Raw genomic sequence first — 10,736 nt, 5'->3', positions numbered from 1 at the left:
TCAACTTACAGATTTGAAAATAAGGGACCAACAGTCTTGAAAATAAGGGATCAGCAGCCAAAATAAGGGATTTTAGTCAACCAGCAGCCAAATGAAGCCTCAAGTGGTAGTTCCCACAACACAGCAACCCGGCAAAGGGGATGCAGCAAGGAAAACCACCGTCACCTCTCCGCTGGGAAGCGCTGAGCAAAGGCGAGTCCCCAGGCAACGCGGCCAATTTGATTGGCACAAGGCATGCAAGCTCCACCCCCCCCAGTCGTTCTTAGACTCCTTATTGGGTGAGCAACGCAGCCAAGCAACACAGTTGGAGCCTCCCTCCTCCCTGGCCGGCAGGGAGGGAGGGAGAGGAGCTGCTTCCTTTGAAACCCAGGAAATTTAAGGGACATCATCAATAAGGGACAGCAGCGGCACATGGTGCTGAGATAAGGGACTGTCCCACCAAATAAGGGATGCTTGACAGCTATGGAGTGGAGATCCTCAGGACAAGTTCAGAGGTGCACTGTCAAAGGACCCCCACTCCTGAGGGTCCCCACCCAATAGAAACAGACACCAAGAACACCATTTTGAACAATTTTAATATGCAACTTGATTGACAGGGCTCAGACTGGGGTTGGGAAGAGATAGGCAATTCCCCATGTTTGCACTAATGTATACACAAATGAAATATGTGTCTCTTGTAGTCCTATCTTAATTGAATCTAAACACGATTAATCTAATTCATTCAAGTTTCTTTTGGTCTTAGAGTCACAAAACACTAGCTCTGTGCAAATAAGTAACTGAAAGATGGTCTTCTACCCCAACGCATTTTTAATCTAATAATCTGTCTATTCAATTAGGCATTTCCCAGTAAAACAGAGTGATGTAATCCCACTGCAAAAGGTGCAGGCAAGAAACGAAAGAGATAATGTGATATTCTGGTCATTGCATGTTCCAAACGAATGTTCAGACCGCAAATTATGAAAGGAGATACGAAGGGCAGAACACATTTAAAACAATATTCTGAATATGACATCTTGGTGAACCATTGGGTATTTTATATTGCGATGACATCTTCACCTAACAAACAAAGAAGTCATTTTGGTATGGCTAGGAACAGGAGGATTCAGCGAGGGCATTCTGGGGAACATACGACTGCTATGTAAATTCCATAAACAGTAGTTATTTTCTCGCTTCCTTATTGTCATGGAAAATATAATGTAATACATGCAGCTCTATAAGCAAAAATTTCAATATGCAATGCAGAGGAATTGCTATAGATGCCAACATTGTTTACATTTCGACTCCAGGTAAATAGCCACCTGTTTGTGAGGACTTTTATGATGTTAGTCCTAGTTCTGCTGCTGCTTAGGGTTCTCTTTATTACATATATTTTTTATAGCTGATTTTGCAGTTCATTTGTATAGTACATTTTAGTTATCTTATGTTAACTTTGGCGTTTTCTTGTAACCCACCTGTAGATGATCTGATGATGGGTAGCATTTCAGCTAAGCAGGCATCATAAATAATAATAATAATAATAATAATAATAATAATAATAATAATAACAACAACAATAACAATAACAATAATAATAATTTATTATTTATACCCCGCCCATCTGGCTGAGTTTCCCCAGCCACTCTGGGCGGCTCCCAATGAAGTGTTAAAAACAGTACAGCGTTAAATATTAAAAACTTCCCTGAACAGGCCTTAGGCCTTAAGATGTCTTCTGAATGTCAGGTAGAACACCTAAGAACATAAGAAGAACCTGGTGGATCAGGCCAATGGCACATTAGTCCAGCATGCAATGACAAACCTAGACAGCATCTTAAAAAGCAGAGACATCACCTTGCCGACAAAGGTCCATATAGTTAAAGCCATGGTTTTCCCAGTAGTGATGTATGGAAGTGAGAGCTGGACCATAAAGAAGGCTGATCACCGAAGAATTGATGCTTTTGAATTATGGTCCTGGAGGAGATTCTTGAGAATCCCATGGACTGCAAGAAGATCAAACCTATCCATTCTTAAGGAAATCAGCCCTGAGTGCTCACTGGAAGGACAGATCGTGAAGCTGAGACTCCAATACTTTGGCCACCTCATGAGAAGAGAAGACTCCCTGGAAAAGACCCTGATGTTGGCAAAGATGGAGGGCACAAGGAGAAGGGAAAGACAGAGGACGAGATGGTTGGATAGTGTTCTTGAAGCTACTAACATGAGTTTGACCAAACTGCAGGAGGCAGTGGAAGACAGGAGTGCCTGGCGTGCTCTGGTCCATGGGGTCACGAAGAGTTGGACACGACTAAATGACTAAACAACAACAGTCCAGCATATTGCTATTAACATTGCACAGTTTGAAGCTACTGGGTGCATAGAAACTGACTCCTTATGAAATAGAGCATTGTCCAGACCCATTAGATATTATCAAAAAACTTTACTTACAAAACTTTCTTCAAAACAGAACAAAAACATCAAAGATACGTCCATATAATTCCATACAATATTTGATACAAGTCCACAGGTTCATCTTCTGAGAAATAAAAGATAATTCTGAATAGACCTATAATCAAAGGTCTCACTCTCCTTACAGCCTCCATTTTGCCTGGAGCTGTTTTCCTGGAGAGCCACTTACACATCCTTACTCGCACAGAGCCTGAGAACATAGGCAACTCCCTTCAAAATGGAGATTTGCACCCAAATACCTTTGTACCCTGATCTAAGGTTAAACACTCCTTGTTAGGTAGCAGAAAACAACAATAGTTTATTATCAACCCATCAAGGAGTTCAGAGACCACTTAGAATACTTCAGTGAAATTTCCCCATGTTAAAGCCTTCAGTAATGCGCATTTAGGCATTTCAGTGTGAATTAATTATACTTAATTATACTTAATTACTTAATATAATACCTAATATACTTAATTATACTTAACACAGCATTCTGTTCTTACAGTGGTCATGAATTCTGAATTCATGCTTTAGCTTAAACAGACCATAACAGCGTTCGTTCAACCACACAGAAATGCATATAATCTTTGCAAATCCCATATTCTTTTATTTTTCCAATTCCACCTGGCTGACTCCTTTGAAAATCTGGAACAATGGAAATGTGAGAAGGAGAAGCAGCCGCAAAAGTAACAGCCCTTTGTGGACCAGAAATGCTCCAGGAACTGGTTTATTATTCATATGGGAGGAATGCTCAGTCCAGGAATGGCCCAAATTGGAAAGAATAAAGAAAAAGCAAACCCTAACAGTTACAATCAAAAGGGTTTATTTTTCCTCAGGTGCTGCATATTGGAGGGGTGCCTCCAGATCACCAGTATTTTGCAGCAGGGAATAACTGCATACCAGAGCTAGGTTTCTACATTTAAAGTGGATTAAAGTGGGAAAGGAGTACGGCAAGGCTGTATATTGTCTCCCTGCTTATTTAACTTCTATGCAGAATTCATCATGCGAAAGGCGGGGCTGGATGAATCCCAAACTGGAATTAAGATTGCTGGAAGAAATATCAACAACCTCAGATATGCAGATGACACAACCCTGATGGCAGAAAGTGAGGAGGAATTAAAGAACCTTTTAATGACGGTGAAAGAGGAGAGCGCAAAATATGGTATGAAGCTCAACATCAAAAAACCGAAGATCATGGCCACTGGTCCCATCACCTCCTGGCAAATAGAAGGGGAAGAAATGGAGGCAGTGAGAGATTTTACTTTCTTGGGATCCATGATCACTGCAGATGGTGACAGAGGCCACGAAATTAAAAGACGCCTGTTTCTTGGGAGAAAAGCAATGACAAACCTAGACAGCATCTTAAAAAGCAGAGACATCACCTTGCCAACAAAGGTCCATATAGTAAAAGCTATGGTTTTCCCAGTAGTGATGTACGGAAGTGAGAGCTGGACCATAAAGAAGTCTGATCGCCGAAGAATTGATGCTTTTGAATTATGGTGCTGGAGGAGACTCTTGAGAGTCCCATGGACTGCAAGAAGATCAAACCTCTCCATTCTGAAGGAAATCAGCCCTGAGTGCTCACTGGAAGGACAGATCATGAAGCTGAGGCTCCAATACTTTGGCCACCTCATGAGAAGAGAAGACTCCCTGCAAAAGACCCTGATGTTGGGAAAGATAGAGGGCACAAGGAGAAGGGGACGACAGAGGACAAGATGGTTGGACAGTGTTCTCGAAGCTACCAGCATGAGTTTGACCAAACTGTGGGAGGCAGTGGAAGACAGGAGTGCCTGGCGTGCTCTGGTCCATGGGGTCACAAAGAGTCGGACACCACTAAACGACTAAACAACAACAACAAAGTGCTCTGTCACCCGAGTCATCAAAGGCAATAATGCTAGTTGCTAGCAACTTCAGGAAAGGAGAGTGCTCCAGATCCTTCATGCAGGTTTCCCATAGGCATCTGGTTGGCCACTATGAGAACAGGATTCTGGACCACGTGGGCCACTAGGTAAGCTAAAGGTAAAGGATTCCTGGATAGTTAAGTCCAGTCAAAGGTGACTATGGGCTGTGACACTCATCTCGCTTTTCAGGCTGAGGGAGCCGGTGTTTGTCCACAGACAGCCTTCCGGGCCATGTGGCCAGCATGACTAAACCACTTCTGGCACAATGGGACATCGTGATGGAACCCTCAGTGCATGAAAATGCCATTTACTTTCCCACCACAGTGGTACCTATTTATCTACTTGTACTGCTGTGCTTTCAAACTGCTAGGTTGGCAGAAGCTGGGACAGAGCAATGGAAGCTCACTCCATCAAGGGAAGAGTCCTAGGATTCAATGTTACTTCTGTAACACCAATACTATTTTCTCATTTTAGGTTTGCCTGTAAATCCTAGGGTTTGCTTCTGGCAAAAAAAAGACAGAAGGTTGTGTCTGGTAGGAAGCATTCAGAGGTCAATCACAATCTGATTAACTTTTTAAGTGTCCATTTATAGTTTGTTTGTTTTCAAGAACAAAAGTTTAAATAGCAAAATACCACAGCAGTGTCAATAAGGATGGCCCTCCGTCACTATGGTGAGTTGGAGTTTATTTCTATTTTAATAATAATAGTAATAATTTCATTATTTATACCCCGCCCATCTGGCTGGGTTTCCCCAGCCACTCTGGGCAGCTTACAACACATTAAAAATGGTAAAACATTAGATGGTAAAAACTTCCTGATACAGGGTTGCCTTCAGATAATAATAATAATAATAATAATAATAATAATAATAATAATAATAATTTATTTGTACCTCGCCCATCTGGCTGGGTTTCCCCAGCCACTCTGGGCAGCTTCCATAGAAACCAAAAATACACTGAAATATCACACGTTAAAAACTTCCCTGAACAGGGCTGCCTTAAGATGTCTTCTGAATGTCGGGTAGTTGTTTATCGCTTTGACATCTGATGGGAGGGCGTTCCACAGGGCGGGCGCCACTACCGAGAAGGCCCTCTGCCTGGTTCCCTGTAACTTGGCTTCTCGCAATGAGGGAACCACCAGAAGGCCCTCGGCGCTGGACCCCAGCGTCTGGGCAGAACGATGGGGGTGGAGACGCTCCTTCAGATATACTGGACTGAGGCCGTTTAGGTCAGATAGTTGTTTATTTCCTTGACATCTGATAGGAGGGTGTTCCACAGAATGGATGCCACTACCGAAAAGGCCTTCTGCCTGGTTCTCTGCCTATAATTGTTTCTAAACTTTTACCCGCGGATCATTACCATATGGAAACACAATGCAATTCTGCGCCTTCTTTTTCTCATTTTTAGTGGAGCACTTGAAAAGAATGCCTGCAGCGACTGCTACTTGCTCAGCCTAAACTGACATTCAGAACTGGTTAAATCAGGGAAAGTCAGTGTGCTGGCCTCTAGATGTTGTTGAACTCCAATTCGCTTCTGCCCCAGCCAGCCTAGCCAACGGCCACTGATGGTGAGACCTGGAGAACATCTACAGGGTGTCACATTGACTAAACCTACATTACACTCATAATGGATGGTCATATCTGAGCCATCTTCCTATAACGAGTCAGAACATTGGTCCATCTAATTCAGAACTGACTGCACTGACCGGCAGCAGGTCTCTGGGGTTCAGGAAGGGGTCTCATTCCCAAGACCTACCAGGGGCACCAGGGATTGAACTTGCAATTTTCTGCCTGCAAGCAGATGTTCTATTGCTGAGCAATCGCTCATCCCCTTCTTTTTAATGCCAAGGAGCGCTTGAAGTTGTTACCTGCCTCTCCGGTTTCTCCATCCTCCAGTTGAGGATAGTCCTCAACACCATCAGAGGCACGTTACAACAACAACAACAACAACAACAACAACAACAACAACAACAACAACAACAACATATTCTCACCAGGTGCCGTTCCTTGGCAAAGCGTAGAAGTGATTGTAGGCTGGGATCTTCCTGTTTTGTTCACTTTCTGCTGATCTTCCCTAGCAGATGAGAGAAGGGAAAACAAGGAAGACTCATCGCGCCCCAGGGAACAAAGAAGCAAAATGCCCAGTCACCACTCCTTTCTTCCCTCCAGCAAACTGCCTCTTGGCAGGATGCGTGTGTGGCATTCATTATAATCAATTCATTGGCAGATGAAGGTGATGGACTACATGGAACTGGCGGAAATGACTGGCAGAATCCGAGACCAGGGAGAAGAGTCGGTGGAGGAAGATTGGAGGAAATTTAAAGACTATCTACAGAAACATTGTAAAATTAATGAATGTTAGAAGGATGTTGGAATGAAGTTAAGTGGTTTTAGCAGAAATGTTATAAGGGTTTAGGAAAAAATAGACTGTGAAAGGAGAGAAAGTAAAGTAAAGTAAAGTAAAGTAAAGACTGTGAAAGGAGAGAAAGTAAAGTTACATTATATTAAGATAAATTACAGAACAAAAAGTGGAAAATACTATTTACAGAAACACTGTAAAATTAATATCTGTTAGAAGGATGTTGGAACAATATCATATGATTTTAGCAGGAAAGATATAAAGGATTTGGGAATAACTGACTGTTAACTGGTGAAAGGAGGAAAAGTAAAGCTACATTATATCAAGACAATTTACAGGACAAAAATTTTAAAAGAGGGAAAGGATTTGCTGAAATAGATAATAGACCTAGAATACAAAAAAGGGAGGTGTGAGGAGGTCAAGGAAATAAGCTAATGAAAGAATGGTAATGAGGAGATCTGATGTATTTTTCTTTTTTGCATTTTTGTTTTTGTTTAACGGGTTTTATTTCTCTGGTTTTTTTTCGTTTTTTTTTTCTTTCCTCTTTTTTATATTGTGGTGTGGTGTGTTGTTTTGTTTTTGTTTAATGTGGTATGTTTATCTTTTATTTCTGTAATTGTTGAAACTTTAATAAATATTATTTTAAAAAAATATATAATCAATTCATTAAACCGTTAAAATTTAGTTTGGAAATGTGGCTTGCTACTGGCCAAACCCATTTGAAAAGAGATTCGGTGCGTAAGTCATCCTGCAAGTAATCTGCATGCTTTTTCTTGACATAGGTTCTACGTTTTAAGCAAACTTCCAAAGAACAATTTAAGTGATCTGTTTCGTAAAGAGAAACTGCTATTTTAATTAAACTGTATTCAGGGTTCACATTATTTTTAACTGGTCAATTAACCAATGAAATGGTGCACAGTTCATCTAATAAAAAGTGTAATAATTGCATGGCTCTATCTGGAGCGTTGCCCATTAAAAGTTGCACGGCTTATATTTAAATATGACTGTAATTATTTTTAAAATGCCATATCAGTCTGTGTGGTAGTACTGTACACTGAAAAAATGCAACGACATGCCTTTTATGTGCCTTTCTTGCATGTTCAAGTTCAAATTGCAAAGTTAGATGTTTGCTTCTGCAGTTATTATTCTTTTTTAAAAGCCAAATCTCAGTAAAGGCCGGCTGAAATTCTGCTAGCGGTCACGCATGCCTTGGCGTGTCCAATTTTCATTCGCAAGTCATGTGACTCACAATAACCAACAAACGGCAACAAACAAACGGGAGAACGAGCCCTTCGTCAAAAATAAAATTATGAAGTGTTATATAGCTCCTCCAGCAACACATGCCTCCCATGTGATTCTGCCTGGTTCTCGGTTACACATCTGTATTATTCTTTATATGAGAAATAAATTGCTCCCCCAGCACACAGTATTCTGCCATTTAGTCATTAATCTTAGAAATGTGATTTTCATCTGACATAATTTCCGCCATGTCAGAATAGCAGCCTTTCAGAACTGGAAGCCATTGACTCTGCTACTTGCTTACGATTGATCGTCCTCTACACCCGGGGCAGTTTCAATCCTTTTTTCCCTTTCTTTCTTTTAAAAGGGTTTCATACTCCCAAGGAGTGCAGGGGGGAAAGCACAGCCTCACATTTTCCTTTTCTTCATTGTAAGACAGCGCTCTTAATAAAAGTGCATGTGCATGCCATCAGTTCAGAAACAACTGCTTTAGAAATTCACATCATGAACTTCTCAAAAATCTTGAGCAGAGCAATCCATGTGCTTTCAAGGTACGGCTTCTAGCTATCGTGGCCAAGCACTACCAGCATTGCCAGATGTACCATGCTTTTCAATTCCGGAGTGCGTGGCGCTGTGGTCTAAACCAATGAGCCTCTTGGGCTTGCCGATTGGAAGGTCAGCAGTTCAAGTCCGTGCGACGGAGTGAGCTCCCATTGCTCTGTCCCAGCTCCTGCCAACCTAGCAGTTCTAAAGCACACCAGCACAAGTAGATAAACAGGTACCGCTGTGGCGGGAAGGTAAACAGAGCTTCTGTGGGCTCTACCATCACAGTGTCCCGTTGCACCAGAAGCAGTTTAGTCATGCCGGCCACATGACCCAGAAAGCTGTCTGCGGAGAAATGCTGGCTCCTTCAGCCTGAAGCGAGATGAGCGTCGAATCCTAAAGCCAAGTTTGACTGGACTTAACTGTCCAGGGGTCCTTTACCTTGCCTGCTTTTCAATTCCAGTTCTGGGGAACTGGGCAGAGTGGGCAGAATGCCCAGTTTGAGCCCCACTCACTCCACTTCATGCTTGATATGTAACATCCCTGACCCTTTGACATGATATCGTTTTTTTAAAAGCTTCAAACTTTTTTTTTTAAAAAAGTCAAAGTTTATATTGTAAGATCAAGCAGTTTACAAAAACATTATATGTATTCCTGCCCTTGTTCCATTTCACCAGTTAACATTGGTAGGTGCTGGGGAACCAAGCTTAGAAACACGTACATTGAAAACACCTTTAAGCCACATTCAGTGGTGTGTGGATAATTTTTTCGTAGGGGAACAGTTAGGGCCAGAGGTGACAGCTTGCGAGGGTGATTGGGCAAGTTCTCACCCTGGACCAGCAGGGGGATACTGTAGATAGTTCAGGTCCACATATGCAAATAAGGGATCAAAAGTGACTTTCAGTGATTGGATAGTTATAGAAAGTGGTTACTGTTGCGTTCTAGTGGAGCTCTATATAAGCAAGCTGGCTGAACCCTTCAGTTCAGTTCAGTTCTGGCCTGTGAATAAACAAGAGCTGTTTGAAGAATCGCTGTGTCTTCTGAGATGTTCACCCACAACTTAACAGGCAGGGCCGCATGGGGGGGCGGGGTGTGACATCGCATGCACGAGCACTGCGCCTCCCTCCCCAAGCTGAGCAGAAGGTTTCCAGGCTTTGGGAAGGAGATGCCAGGGCCAGGGACGCGGACTTATAAAAAATATTGGGGGGGCCCGGGAAAGCTCATGAATAATAAATAAGCTCATGAATATGCAAATAAAGTGGCGCCGCCTCCTCGTGAGCGAATAGGGGAGAGCGTGCTGCGCCTATTAATCAGCTCCAAAGGAAATTGGGTGGAGCTTTTGCTCGGGAGGGAGGGCAGGAGGCATGCAGCCCGCCCCTCCCTGTGCATTTTGGGCTGGGGGAGGGGCGGCGATGGCGCTCTGCTGGAGGGGCGCCGGAGATTATTGGGGGGGCGGAGCCCCCCCAAACGAATTTTTGAGGGGGCTCGGGCCCCCTCAAGCCCCATGGAGTCGGCGCCTATGGCCAGGGCTGTGGCTGAACGCGGGAACCCTCTTGGCTCCTTCCCAAAGCCTGTCTGGCTTTGGGAAGGTGGTGGGAGGGCTCTTGGACCTGTCAGAGCATCATGCCTTCCTCCCAAAGCCAGGCAGAAGCTTCCTGGGTTTTGGGAAGGAGGCATCAGGGGAACATTTAGGAGACTACTCTAGTCCACTGACCGCACGCCGCTGGCCAAATTACTTCCCTCAAAGAATCCTGGTGGGAGCTGTACTTTACTTTACTCCCCACAGAGCGACAATTCCCTTAAGCACACTTAACAATCTTTGGCTGCCATGATTCTTTAGGGAAAGTCATGGGCTTTAAATGTATGGCATGTTCAAGACTACACAATATGAGCAGGCACACACTTGACCTGACCACAGTCCTTCAATTTAGGGTGAGCCAATTTTCAAGGCAGCCCTTCTATAGAGGTCAGTCCTCTATCTTCAAGGGCTGCCAGAAGACAGTCTTCTGTTCAAAAGTGTCTTCTGTTCAAGGGCTGTTCAAGCCAGATTGAAAGCCACCAGAAGAGCAGAAATTGACCATTCTTTTCCCCCAACCTCTTCTGTGGTGCTGCAAATCCTGCTTTTTCACAATGCATCTCTGGGCTCCCTATTCTGCACATATCTGTGCCCTCTGTTGTTTTGCTGCCTCTCCCCTTTCCCGTTGATTTTCTCTCAAAGAGAACTAGAACTCCCGTCTGTGTTCAGTGGGCTGTGTACAGACTTTGCTGGGGAATT

Source organism: Podarcis erhardii (genome assembly GCF_964252035.2).
Source record: "Podarcis erhardii genome assembly, chromosome: 6".
Taxonomy (NCBI): domain Eukaryota; kingdom Metazoa; phylum Chordata; class Lepidosauria; order Squamata; family Lacertidae; genus Podarcis; species Podarcis erhardii.
Note: the sequence above shows the minus strand (reverse complement) of the source record.